This window comes from Bos grunniens, chromosome 4 (assembly GCF_055505025.1).
Source record: "Bos grunniens cultivar Pamir isolate PY7600 chromosome 4, Bosgru_T2T1.0, whole genome shotgun sequence".
Taxonomy (NCBI): Eukaryota; Metazoa; Chordata; class Mammalia; order Artiodactyla; family Bovidae; genus Bos; species Bos grunniens.
Window position 1 is genome coordinate 91,958,730 of NC_141168.1, and position 15,177 is coordinate 91,973,906.

Below are 15,177 nucleotides of genomic sequence, written 5' to 3' on the forward strand. Positions count from 1 at the left end.
ATATAGTAAGTATGAAACACATGACAGATGAATAAATTAGATGGGCTCTTAGAAGAAAAATCAGCTTGCTCGACCACTAATTTCAGTCATGTGGCATATATCAAAGAAACACAGGTTTAAAATCAGAAAAAAATGAGTTGTGGCCCAGGCAAGAATCTTAACTTGCTCTTATTTCAGTTTACTCCTCTGTAAAATAAAAGTGTACTAAATAATTAAAAGACGCTTACTCCTTGGAAGAAAAGTTATGACCAATCTAGATAGCATATTGAAAAGGAGAGACATTACTTTGCCAACAAAGGTCTGTCTAGTCAAGGCTATGGTTTTTCCAGTGGTCATGTATGGATGTGAGAGTTGGACTGTGAAGAAAGCTGAGTGCTGAAGAATTGATGCTTTTGAACTGTGGTGTTGGAGAAGACTCTGGAGAGTCCCTTGAACTGCAAGCAGATCCAACCAGTCCATTCTGAAGGAGATCAGCCCTGGGATTTCTTTGGAAGGAATGATGCTAAAGCTGGAACTCCAGTACTTTGGCCACCTCATGCGAAGAGTTGACTCATTGGAAAAGACTCTGATGCTGGGAGGGATTGGGGGCAGGAGGAGAAGGGGACGACAGAGGATGAGATGGCTGGATGGCATCACTGACTCGATGGACGTGAGTCTGAGTGAACTCTGGGAGTTGGTGATGCACAGGGAGGCCTGGCGTGCTGCGATTCATGGGGTCGCAAAGAGTTGGACACGACTGAGCGACTGAACTGAACTGAAATAATTTCTAACGTCAAAAGAATTCTTAGAGGTGGATTACTTTTGTTTGTCATCATAAAAGAAATGAAGTGGTGTAGCAGTTTCTAATCAGTTAAACTATTATGTATTGAATCTTTAATACATATTTGTCACAGTGTACAGGGAGGCCTGGCGCACTATGGTTCATGGGGTCACAAAGAGTCGGACATGACTGAGCACCTGAACTGAACTGACAATGTTCAAAGCACTTAAAAATAATTCAGAGCCAACTTGACACATTAACGCTAAAATTTTAAAAAATGCTGCAACCATGACAAAACCTATTGGCAGAGACCACAGGTTTATATGTCAATGTGTATATGAAAAAGAAGCACCAACTCAGGATGGTTTGGAGGACTAGTGCCTTAAGAAACAGATTTTACAATTTAAGGGATGAGGACCAGCAAAGGGTAATAGAATATTAGAACTGAAGGGGTCCTTGGAGTCACCTATCTCTTTTGATTTAGAATAAATTCAACTGATGTTTCACAAACTGTAGCTACATCAAAGCATCTGTAGAGTCTTGCTTGGAATTCAGGACTCTCAATCTGGAATTCTTTGGACCACAACACCTGATCTCCTATATAAAAGACTGATCTCCTGTATTAAAGCCAGTAGTGACAAAGCACACACAAAACCCAAGGTAGAAAGAAAAGGGTAGTGGAGGCAAAGTTCTGAGGAGCAAATGTAGACACAAAACTCTAGCTAAATATTCAGGACAAAATTTAGATATATATTTCAAATGCTACACGAAGTAAACATCTGCTTTTATTGGGTCCTTTCTAGCACCACTTTCTTTGACAACAGAACTCCAATTTTCCTCAATGAATTCTATCTTCCTGACTCTTAGCCGTTATAGCTTAAATGGAGTAACCGTGTTGCTAGTATGTATAGTTCTAAGTTTATTGCCCTAGAGTTTTACAAATTTCAAAGTGGATAAAAGAGTTTTTTCGTTGAGTTTTATCGTTGAGATAAAAGAGTTTTTTCTATTTTAACATTGGATGCTCTCAGATCTGACCTATTGAAGATCATCATTCATTTTACAGTTGCATATTTATGCTGCTTTTCAGCTAAATATTTATTGAAGCCTTTTTCCACCTCTGACCTTGTGAATCTTTGCCTTACCTGCTAAGATCATCTTTACTGTATTTAAATCTCATCTGCAACTCTCTTGAATGCATAGTGTCCATCCCAGGCTTCTGCTACATCCTTACGGCCTACACTCCATGGTAACAGTATGATTTTTCCATTAATGTTTCCATACAGTGATAACTGTATGGTCTTCCTCATTGTCAAGTGTGGTTCTTAAATACCAATTCTCTATTTTAGGGAAGAACGCTGGCTCTGCAGACAGACACCTGAATTTGACTGTTGGGTGCACCACATGTTAGCTACATGACCTGGGAAACTACTGAACACCTATAAGCATAATTTTCTTCATCTTCAAAATATATGATAATTTATATCTACCTCATATGACTATTGTCGGTAAAGACTAGTATGGCCACCTTATGTAATTAGTAGAGTTCGTGGCACTTGGTAAACACTACAGATATTAGATACTATTGTTATCACTATTACTCTTATTCCAAAGTAGTCACTTTGAGTACTCTTTTCAATATATTTGTTTCACTTTTAAGTCATTAAATTTAACAATTTAACATAACTCTTAAGCATGTTAGATAGACAGCTAGATAGATTGATGCCAGTGTGTCTATTTCTACTGCTAGGTTTTATCATCAGGGTAAGAACTGAGAGCTTCTACATCTTATTATCTCTAGCTCTGATAGCATATGACCTGGTACTCAGAAAGGAGAAAGAGAAGGAGATAAGGAAGAGACACCAAGAAATCACCTCATACATACACATATGTATATGCATATATATTTTTCCTCACATAATCAAAATGTCCAGGAAGTGTCCAAATTCCTTATTTCATTAAACTACAATGTGTCCAATACTTCTTTAATGAATGTTCCATTTGGTGCCTTTTTAAAAATTGTGTCAAAACAGAGATACTGCTTGGTTATATACGTTGTGTGAACACATTTTATTCATTGAACATAAAATTATTAACCACCAACTGTGGGGTAAGCTATATGCTAGATCCTGAACATGTGAATATAGATAAAATAAGACCTCTGCTTTCCTAAAGATTACAGGGTAATGAAGTGCAATGACTACTAGGTAGATAAATTGTGATATAATGAGGTAAGCATGTGACTCAACAGGATTATAAATTGTGATATAACGAGGTAAGCATGTGACTCAACAGGATTATAAATTAGCATGAACGCAGAGGATGAGGTGACTAATCACTATGTGAAATTGAAGGGTTGTCCTAACATTAGCCCTTGGCTCTTTTACCCAGAATAGGATGTTTTTATTTTAAACACTTTGTAAAAATTAATAGTAATTTTGATGCCTCACATCTAAGCCTTTGAAGACCACTCAGGAGCACTCTTCCTGCCTTCCCTGTATAGGTGTCCATATTTTCTTTCCTAATTCAGTTCTTTAACTTTTGCCTCTATCATTTTCTCCACCCAAAGCAGATGGTTAAGGACGTAACCAGCAGTGAAGGCAGGAGTAGGGGCATCATAAACTACTGGGGTACAAGCAAAGACATCAGACATTACTCTTTCAGTGTAATGACAGAGACTCAACTCAAACTTGATTAGGCAAGAAAGGTGATGGATTATCCTTCCTGACCAAACTGCAATGGTAAGGATTGTGCCACTCATTGGAGATTACTGCAGGAGGAGTCTATCACCATCTCTCAGGTCTGCTATTTCCATGTTCATCACAGTCTTTCAGACAGATTTCCTCCACCATGTTGAAACAATGGCTACAGCTAGCTTCCGGGCTATGATGATATAGTAAGAGGCTCTTCTATTTGTTTTCACTTGACAGTCTCTTCAGAAAGACTTTGATTAGCCAGGTGAACCTAGAAACCATGAAATGTGATCAGAAGAGTAGGGTCTAAGATGATTGTGGCTCTTGTTTAAACATACAGTGGGGGGAGAGGAAGAAAGAACATATTTGAGATGAAGGGGAATGAGTGGTGTGGGCAAACAGAAGTAGTCATACAGGCATGCTGCTTTCCAGTAAACGTCTATGGAGTTCCTGCAATGTGCCCAGCACTGCACTGGTGCCACAGTCTAGGATAATTATTCAAATCATCTACACGTAAGCCCTCTCAAAGGAGGACAGGAGCAGTTGCCCTATTCCAGGTGAGTTCCACTCTCAGGCAGCTCTCTGAACCCGACCACAACTAGCCTTGTCAGCCTGGGATCACTTGGGGAAATTAAGCCTACTATATTTACCCCCCAAATAGTCTCTATATTTCACTTAGAAATTGGGGAGGGAAGATCAGAGAATTGCCATGGAAAATCAAGGGTACTGAAGCTAAGCTAGGGAAGTTTGTGAAGACGTCTGCCATCTGCAGCAATGATTTGGATGGCTCTCACGTGCTCGCTTGAGATGCGGCTGTGATTCTTATGCCTGCCTACAGGTCTGGTTGCCACCACATCAGAAAATAATGACCTTAACTTCTCTTCTGCTGTCCAAACCTCATGTAACTTTCTCTCAAAGGGAAATTCTATCCAGGATGAAATAGGAAAGGGGAGTTTGGGGGATGCAATTTCCCAGACCTTAGGAGGGTGTGGGTGTAATGCTGAGTTGATAGCAGACAATCCACTTCAGCATCCTTACCCTGTTTCACACGCAGGCATGTTGGCCAACATTCATTGATGACCCACTGCAGCAGGCAATGAGCTCCATATTTCACATGTGTTTTCTCACTGAAGCCCTTAAACAATCCCAGTGGCAGTGTGAGATGGAGGCAGTAGGGGGGAGAGAGAGAGTTTTATTTCTATATTTTATAAGAAAACTAAAGCCAAGAGAAGGAACTGACCAATGGTCCTACAGCTGAAGTAACAGTGGAGCTAGGGTTCGAATCCTAATTTCTGACAAGAAAATCCGATTTCTGAAGTGGACACAACACTGCCCCTCTAATCTATTCCTTCTTCGATATGAGTGTTGGTTATGGCTAAGGGAGCCAAAGCTAGTTTATTTTCTCATGCAGTTTCACTGCAGATACCACTTCTAATCTAAATGACTCTTGTAAAAGGGCCATTTGGGGAAATATGTTTAGGAGATGCATAAAGCCCAAAGTCTACAAGATAGATGGATCCCCCATCAAATGTCAGTAATTGTGAGAGAAGCTAAAAAGACTATGTACACCATGTGTGGATGGGAATACTTTCTCAAAATTATTCAAGACAAAAAGAAGTAGTTTAAGATGGCTTATTGATAGGACTAATCCTTTTTAAAATGGGGAACAGTAATCCTGCTGGGAAATTTTAAGAAAAATGTATGCCCTTGTGGATTGTAACATAGTATGAAAGTATGTTGACATGAAGAAAGGTGTTATTGCAATGGAAATAAAGGCAGTTATAATGGAATGTGAGACAAAGAGACCTTGTGAGAAAAAAGTTACTAGTGGTTAATCAGAACAACTTTTGAAAGGTAGAGAGAGAGAAAAAAAAAAAAGAGAGAGAGAGAGAACAAGAGAGCATGTAAGAGAGGTTGACTGTGTAGAAAAGATTTAAATAAAATATTCTGGTCCTCAGAAAGAAACAATCTGTGGAGCAACAGTGTTCAAAGAAACCTTCGCTCCTACTCCAGTCCTTCTGCAAGTCTGCACAGCCCCTACATACAATCTCTTGGCTAATTTCATTCTGAGTACTTTGATATAGGGAGTGGGGTCTCTTGTATAGTAGAAACAATCTTTTTGATTACTGGAAAGATGTGCTCTAAAATAAATACGTATATCTAAAATTTGCTCTGTAAATGTACTTCTGACACACATATAATAAAATTCACAAATTTCCCAAACCACACTGCTGCTGCTGCTGCTAAGTCGCTTCAGTCGTGTCCGACTCTGTGCGACCCCATAGACGGCAGCCCACCAGGCTCCCCCATCCCTGGGATTCTCTAGGCAAGAATACTGGAGTGGGTTGCCATTTCCTTCTCCAATGCATGAAAGTGAAAAGTGAAAGTCGCTCAGTGAAGTTGCTCAGTTGTGTCTGACTCTTACCGACCCCATGGACTGCAGCCTACCAGGCTCCTCCGTTCATGGGATTTTCTAGGCAAGAGTACTGGAGTGGGGTGCCATTGACTTCTCCAAACCATACTATAGCAGTGCTATATTGAAATCTTTGACATAGAAAGCTGAGAACCAAATACTAGGTCACTATGACAGCTTCCCTGCTGTCTCAGACAGTAAAGAATCAACCTGCAATGCAGAAGACCCAGGTTCAATCCCTAGGTTGGGAAGATTCTCTGGAGAAGGGAATGGCTACCCACTCCAGTATTCTTGCCTGGAGAATCCCATGGACAGAGGAGCCTGGAGGGCTATAGTCCATGTGGTCTCAAAGAATCGAATATGACTGAGAGACTAACACAAAACATTAGCCACTCCATCAAGACTCAGAAATCTCATAGGTGTCATCATGATATGGTCAGCAGCCTTAACTTCCTTTGTCCACAGAGAAAAATGTAGATGCATTTCAGTCCATGTGAAGATAAGAAAAACTGTCCAAATTGTGCTATTGGGAGTTAATGTGCTATAATTCTGATTTCCCAGCTTGTATGAGGAGGACATTACAAGGCTGTCCCCATTTGATATCTGTGATGATTTAAATACCTGATTTTTAAAATTGCAGTAAAACTATCCTCTAGGTGTAAGAAACATAGTTTTAATTAATAATAAATCTTCCATATTAGGGGGATGGATTCAAGAAACGAAAGGAGTTTTTTAAAAAAAATCCATGAGGCATAAGCAACAAATGTCTAGGAAGAAAGTATATTTTTAACCCTTTTGACTGGTACTTGTATATACTAACATAAACATCATCAAATGTGAGGTAATTAAACACAGTAATTTGCTAATTCCAAAGATGTTTCATGTCAAATTTTGAGAGGAAGTAAGAATGACATCACTTGTGAAAAGCAAATAGGCTACCTGTAGCTACCTGAATCTACTCAGAGTTTTCAATGCATATGATCTCCAGATATTCCTAGATCGCTCCAGAGTCTTTAAGCTTCTTCCTACTCAGCTGGTAAAAAAAAAAAAAAAAAAAGCTGGTAAAAAGTTTCACCATGCCAACCTGTCATCATTCTATCATCCCTGACAACTGAAATTCAAAAGAAAAGCTCCTGCTAAGTGACCTGGAAGGAAACACAAAATTGTAAGATTATGAGTAAATAAGCCCCCTGACCAGTAGGCAGGCAGCTTGGATTCACTGGGAAACTCAGTGTACCCTCAAGGGTCTCTGCTACCTCCTTTTAGGGTGACTGATGCATTGTAGCTGGGAAAACACAAAATATACATAAGTGGAAGGAATCCGGTGGTGTGGAGATTTGGTAAAGCCAGTCTTAATTTCTGGAAGCCTGTATGAACAATTAAGCCAAGTCAAAATCCAATAATGTTGGGTGGAGTGAACCCAGTCTCTGGATATTTGGCTGTACAAACTCAAAAACCCCAAACCTTACAGCCAAGTGTGGTGTGATTGGCAGCTCACAGAGCTGTCTGGGATGGAAACAGCAGGCATGTGGATCAGAAGTAGTAGAACAGGCATGAGATGAGTGGAACAGAAGTGTGTAAATCCCTGGAGAAAGAGTGTAGAGAGAGGGAAATGATATTTTGGCATTCAAGGAAGTTTCTGGGTTTAGCATATCAAATCGAATAAAAGATAATGTGCACTTGGCAATAGAAATAAAACTTAATGACTCATTAGGTGAGAGAAATCTGATTCCTCTGAAAGAAATTCTGTCTCAGGTTGCAGAGTTAAGTAGTTGTGCATGTCAAGAAGAAACTTATTTAATTATAAGTCAGAATGGGGATGAACCTGAATAGCAGCAAAAGGGTAAACAGGTGCAATGATTAAATGGCTTCAGAATAGTTATTGTAATAGTACTCAGGCAAGGGTCATAAATTGCTAAAATGTGAACATATTTTCAAACTTGTGATAGATGGCCCTCCTGGGTTGATCTCTATTTTATCCAAGGTGGTGTTTTCAACCTGTTTTCTGATAGCCATGTCTCATTGCGTGTGCTTTTGTTGTTCTTCCTGTCTTGACACCACCTGCTGTACAGACATCACCATTAAAGCGTTTTCATAGTGGCAAAAACGTTCTCACCAGTAAATCATGCAGCGTCAATTCCAAAATGAAGAGAGAAACACACGCAAACATACATCCTCATTCCTAAGTTCAGATTTTAACCTTGAACCTTTGACACGTGATGACAAAGAATATAAATATGTAGGAGAGTCCAATGGAACCAGCAGCACCTGATTATCACCTTCTAGACACCTCTGTTTACTCTGCAAACTGAAACATGTGGTCTACATACCTACACTGAAACAGCTTTGAAATGAGGAAGTTACAATGAAGTAAGGCTTTACATGGAACAAACTTGGGTCTAGAACATGAGTCCGTGACATATAATGAACAAAGAAGGGAGGAAAAAAGAGAGAAAGGAAGGGAGAAAGTGAGGGAAGGAGTGAAAGAGGAAGGGAGGGGAAAGAAAGAAGAGGGGGAGAACGGGATGAAAGAGGGAGAGAGGATGGGGAAGAGGAATATGTTACTACTAATAATTGTAATATATTACTTAGAGAATCCAATATATTATGATTCAGATAATTATGAGTTAGAATAACAGGCTGATAATAATAAAGATTCCCAAGGTATATATATACTTCATAAAGTGGGAAAGTGAGAAAGATGAACTCTGAGAAATGATAACAAAAGTAAAGGAAGACAATCTGTTCCATAATGAGGTACCACAGAAAGGTTCTATGGCGGCAATGTTCTCATCACACTGTGGACACATAAAACCACTTTGACAATGATTTTATATATATGCACACATGCCAAATAAGGGATAGACATGTTTGAAAATTTCATACATGGACTTATCAGATGGTCCAACGGCTAAGACTCCGTACTCCCAATGTAGGGGCCCCAAGGTCCGATCCCTGGTCAGGGAACTAAATCCCACATACCCCAACTAGGAGTTCACATGCCTCAACTAGGAGTTCACATGCCGCAACTAAAGATTTCACATATCACAGCAAAGATCAAACATCCTGCATGCTGCAACTAAGACCCAGCATAGCAAAATAAGTAAATAAAATACAAAAGAAAACTTTAATTAAAAAAAATTAAAAATTCCAAATGAATTATTTTGAAGTTAACTCTTCAAGTGTATGTTTGTTTCTCATCATATGAGGAAGATGATAGTCAGAGCCAAAAAGGAAAAAAAAAAAAAAAAAACAGCCAATAGGCTTACTTACGATTAGGTGCAATTCTCTGATGGCTGATAAGCTCTTGTTTCTTCTCTTTACAATATGCTAGATTAGGACGCAATTAATAGAGAGTATTGTTATTACTATAATAAAGATGACCTTATATTTTCTGTTCTAAAAGAAATTTTAGTTCTTAATTTTCATGATAATGCTGCTTGGGCATTTTTTACAAGGTACCAGTGTGCAGCAAACTTACTCTTAGAAACACTATCACTGGTAAAGAACTTTTAAAAAATCAAGAGATGCAAAGACCAAATTGCCTTATAAAAATGTGCAGAGAACATGAGTGGACAATTTACAGGTAGGATATACAAGTGACCCTTATACTTATGAAAAAATGTTCATATTAAAATTTTGTCCACCAATTCCAACTTCTGGGATTTAACCTTAAGATACATTCCTCAAAATGCAAAAACATATGCTGTAGGTTATTCTCTGCAGCATTATTTGTAAAATCAAAGTAGTGGAAATGACTTAAATGCCCATACACAGGACAGCAGCTGAATAAACCAGGGTACTTTCATACAATGGAGGACTAGTGAACAATAAAGCTCAACATTCAGAAAACGAAGATCATGGCATCCGGTCCCACCACTTCATGGGAAATAGATGGGGAAACAGTGGAAACAGTGTCAGACTTTATTTTGGGGGGCTCCAAAATCACTACAGATGGTGACTGCAGCCATGAAATTAAAAGACGCTTAATCCTTGGAAGGAAAGTTATGACCAACCTAGATAGTATATTCAAAAGCAGAGACATTACTTTGCCAACAAAGGTTCATCTAGTCAAGGCTACGGTTTTTGCTGTGGTCATGTATGGATGTGAGAGTTGGACTGTGAAGAAGGCTGAGCACCGAAGAATTGATGCTTTTGAACTGTGGTGTTGGAGAAGACTCTTGAGAGTCCCTTGGACTGCAAGCAGATCCAACCAGTCCATTCTGAAGGAGATCAGCCCTGGGATTTCTTTGGAAGGAATGATGCTAGAGCTGAACCTCCAGTACTTTGGCCACCTCATGGGAAGAGTTGACTCATTGGAAAAGATTCTGATGCTGGGAGGGATTGGGGGCAGGAGGAGAAGGGGACGACAGAGGATGAGATGGCTGGATGGCATCACTGACTCGATGGACGTGGGTCTGGGTGAACTCCGGGAGTTGGTGATGGACAGGGAAGCCTGGCGTGCTGCGATTCATGGGGTCGCAAAGAGTCGGACACGACTAAGCGACTGATCTGATCTGATCTCTATTAACCGATTTGAGGGATTTCAATGATATATGCATTTGATGAAAAAGAGCAAGAGACAAAAGTTTTCTATTACATTCTACCTTTTGTTTAAGGAAAAAAGGCCATCTGCACATATGTGTATTTCTTTATTTTGATCTATCTATTCTATAGACTAAATGTGTCCCCCCTCAAATTCATGTCAAACCTTAACCCCTAATGTGATGATATCCGGTGCTAGACATGTCACATATACCTATAAATAGCAGATAGTGAAGCTAAGAACACATGTATCAACTATTCCTCACAAATTTTAAACTTTTTCAATATTGATGTTGATCTCTAGGCATTTGCCCTCTCCCATAATTCTGAAATGTTTACTACAATTTCTCTGTGTTCATTTACAAAAAATTCATTTCCTCATTAGTTTTTTCTTCTCTTACTCCCTCTCTAAATGCCTACAGCTATATTCACCAGAACTATTTCTGACTGCTCATTGTAAACTTTGTTCACTATGGAATTACTCAAACCCAAATCCTTTAAATAGGTTAAAGATTCCCTTTAAATTTTTAGACAGATTATCTGTGGTGTTTTTAGTTAACAGCACGTATTACTTGGGAATTCCCATCTGTACCTTGTGTGAAACTGGCACCATGCCACAGTTATTTTCTTGTTGCTTTCTTATAAGAAAATAAAAACAGTAGAAGAGAATTAACACTAAGAATAGCAATCATATTTCCATACACATCAATGTGATGTATATTCTTTCTCAATATCCTATCTAGAATTTTTTTCTTTCTATTTATATATCTAGAGCCCAGCTCCCTAGATAGCTTCGCTGGAAACTTGTCTACTATGTGGCTAGAAAGAGCTGCAAAGGGATCAGCTTCTTTCACAATCATACCAAAAATGCAATATAGAATATAAACTAAGAGACAGTTTTGACAGTATGGATCTCAGGTCTGTTTACATAGGAGACATTTATTTGAGGAGACCTAATATTATCCATAAACAGACATATTCATCCATATAAACATAATCAAATAATGCTGTTGATTATCCTCATGGAAAAGACCAGAGGGCTTACTATGATTCTTTCAAACTTTCCAATTCCAATTGACTCTGAAACAGTCAGGTCTCCTTACAGATCCTGGAGGTTGATATGAAATTATATGAGCAAGTAAGTATTCAGTTACGTATTTTCCAATTTTAGGATTGTTAGTACTCTTCCTTTGTTATGAACTTACTGTTTTGTTCTCCTTCAAGATTCACATGTTGGAATCCTAACCACCAGTGTAATGATATTTAGAGATCCAGGTAAGTGGGGTGGGATGAGATCATGAGGGTGGAAACCAACGATGGGATTAGTGACCTCACAAGAAGAGGAATATACTGACAGCTTTCCCACTCTGTCTCTCTCAAGGGTGTGTGTGTGTGCGCGCGTGCGCATGTGTGATGTCAGGACAGTGAGAAGGCAGTCTGAGAACCATGAAGGTCTTCTTTACCAGAAAATGACGATGCTGGCACCCTTATCTTGGACTTGGGCCTGAAGCTTGTCTTCTCATGCTTTCAACAGGGTCTTTTGCAGAAGAAATATTTTTAATTTTGATGAAGTCCAATTTATCAGTGTTTCCTTTTATGAACTGTACTTTTGTGTGTCAAGTCTAAGAATTTATTGTCAAACTCTGTAACTTTGGGTTTGTCTCTTTTTTTCTTTCGGCTTTGTTTTTCCTGCCATATTTTGCAACTCTATTGTCCGGTACATACATATTTAAGATTGCTATGTCTTTGTGGATTGGAATGTCTCTGTTTCTGGTAATATTTTCTGCTCTCAAGTATATTGATACTAGTGCAGTCACTCCTGCTTTTCTTTCATTAATGTTTCCATGATATATCTCTTTCCATCTTTTTATCTTCTATCTGCTTATCTCATTATATTTGAAGTGATTTTTTGTTATCAGCATATAGTTGGGTCATATTTTTTAATCCAATATGCCAACCTCCATTGTTTAACTGGTATATTTAGACTATTTATATTTTGTTTATTACTGATAGGACATGGCTTTAGCTTGCCATTTTGTTTTTGTTTGCTTCTTCTGTTCTTTTGTTTCTCTGTTTTCTTCCCAAGTCCTCCTGTGGGTTACTTGAATACATTTTAGAATTCAATTTGGATATACCTATAGTATATTGAGTATGCCTGTTTGTACACATTTCCTGATGGCTGTGTGTGTGTGTAAAATCACATAGCTTATTGATTCCCTCATTTTACCAGCTCAAATGAAGTATAAAAACATTAGTTTTTATACTAAAAACTACTTTACTTTCCATTACCCTCATCCACTTATAATTCTCTTAAATATTTTCTCTCTATATATTTAGAATAGCTTTAAAATTTTTGCTTTAATCATCAAATATAATTTTGAAAACTCAAAGGCTATTGTATTTACTCATATTTTTTCTTATTATGTTCTTCCTTCCTGATATACTAAGGTTCCTTCTTATTTTGTTTCCTTTCTGTTTACAGAATTCCTTTAGCCATTCTTTTGGAGTAGGTCTCCTTGGACAAATTCTGTTAGTTTTCCTTCCTCTTTTTTCCCCTTCATTCCTGAAAGACATACTTACTAGCTGTAGTGTTGAGCTGACAACTCTTTTTCCTATTGCACCCAAAAATACTATGCTGCTTCCTTTTTCCTGTCTGCACAGATTCTGATAAGAAACCTGTCACTCGAATTACTTTTTCTCCTATACATGAGAGATTGTATCTCTATGATGGCTTTCAACATTGTCTTTAACTTTCAGTAGTTTAATTTTGATGTGCTTTGTCATTGATTTCTTTGGGACTTATTCAGTGTCCTAAATCTGTAGGCTTCTATATATCGCCAAATTTAGGAAGTTTTCAGCCATTATTCCTTTGAGTATTTTTTTAAGCCAACATGTCCTTCTTTCTCTCCTTCTAGGACTCCAATGACTAGAATATTAGTTCTTTTGTTATAATTTCCTTGGTTCCTAAAGCTCTGTTCATTTATGTTTAGTTTATTTAATCTCAGAATGAGTAATTTCAAATGTAGCTGTTCTTTTCTTTGCCTCCTCTGTTCTGCCATTGAGCCCACCCACTGGCCTTTCATTTTGGTTATTGTATTTTTCAGTTCTAAAATTACTGTTTGTTTCTTCTTTATATCATCTATTTCTTTGCTGAGACTGTCCAATTTTTTATTTGCTTCAAGTATGGTTTTAGTTGCTCACTAGAGTAATTTTTATGATGATTCTTTTAAGATTTTTGTTAAATAATTCTAACACCTAAGTCATATTGGTAATTGCCTCTTTTCGCTCAGTAGGAGATTTTCAGTAAGCAGTATAAGTGATTTTTCTGTTGCACAGGACATTTTTATTTTATGACCTGAGACTCTGGATATTACTTAAACCTTATGCTTTAGCTAGCTTTCTCTGAAACTGCTCTGGCAGGGGAAGGGGAGAACAGCATCATTATTGTTAGATGGTGGTAGTACAAGCCTACATTCCCACTTATCCTCCACTGACACAAGAAAGAAAGCTCCTCATTACTGCTGAGAGTGGGGTGCTTAGCTGTTTTGAAAGTCTTGACTGTTCCCTAGGGATTCTCTGATACCAGCCTAGGGAGTAGAAGGGATGCTTTACTACTTCAGATGGGAGTGGAAATCCAGTCTCCCTACTTGGTCTCCATTGACTCAGAGGCTTAGAATGAGGTTCATTATTGGCCAGCAGGGATGAAAGTGCTAGTGCTCTACTTGGCTTTCCCTAACATCACCAAGTGGGGGTGCTGGGGTACTTCATCACAACAGCATGAAGGCAAATTCAGGCTCCTCACTCAGCTTTTATGGCTTGAAGTTTAGGGTGACACTAGAGAGTTTTATGTGAGATTTGGCTTGAATAAAGAGATTATTATCTAAATGTTTTCTGTCTTGGATTACAGAATTTTAATGTTTAAAGGAACTTTAAAAAGTATATAGTCCAATCCTCTAATTTATATATGAGGCCCAGAGAAATAAAATGTTACTGTCTACAATCATAATTTCTCATTAGCATGAGATACTGGGTTAAATCATAAGTCCTTGGGCTCCTACTTGAAGGTATTTTCCCCTTTACTAGGCATTTTATACAGCCACATTTAATTCAGGTGATAAAAGAATACCATGGTAAATATTTAAAAATCATTTTTTACTTTAGACATCTATTTATTTGTAAATTTAATGCTCCAAATATAAATGTTGCACTTTATCAATGTAAATATATTACAGCAAAGTCCTGGAGTTTCTGGAGTTGTAATTTCAATTAAAAAATTGGCATATTTACATGATCTAATGGTATAGCATATACGTTAAATAAGCAGGGTGACAATATACAGCCTTGACAAACTCCTTTTCCTATTTGGAACCAGTCTGTTGTTCCATGTCCAGTTCTAACTGTTGCTTTCTGATCTGCATATAGGTTTCTCAAGAGACAGGTCAGGTGGTCTGGTATTCCCTGGTATTCCCTAAAATCTCTTTCAGAATTTTCCACAGTTTATTGTGATCCACACAGTCAAAGGCTTTGGCATAGTCAGTAAAGCAGAAATAGATGTTTTCCTGGAACTCTCTTGCTTTTTTGATGATCCAGCGGATGTTGGCAATTTGATCTCTGGTTCCTCTGCCTTTCCTAAAACCAGCTTGAAAATCTGGAAGTTCATGGTTCACGTATTGCTAAAGCCTGGCTTGGAGAATTTTGAGCATTGCTTTACTAGCGTGTGAGATGAGTGCAATTGTGTTTATTTAACTTATATGCAGAGTACATCATGA

At 38.1% G+C, this 15,177-nt stretch overlaps 1 long non-coding RNA gene across 9 annotated transcripts in view; it reads right to left on the reverse strand.

Moving 5' to 3' along the window:
- LOC147374527 (uncharacterized) overlaps positions 1–15,177 on the reverse strand; it is a 358,179-nt gene that overhangs the window by 91,643 nt on the left and 251,359 nt on the right. For 4 of the 9 annotated variants that reach the window (XR_015162856.1, XR_015162859.1, XR_015162858.1 and 1 more), the window contains one exon: positions 9,137–9,193. This is a non-coding gene — a long non-coding RNA (uncharacterized LOC147374527). Of the gene's footprint in view, positions 1–2,811; positions 3,722–6,802; positions 6,897–9,136; positions 9,194–15,177 lie in introns of those variants that run through there. The other 5 variants (XR_015162853.1, XR_015162857.1, XR_015162851.1 and 2 more) reach the window with 3 other exon arrangements.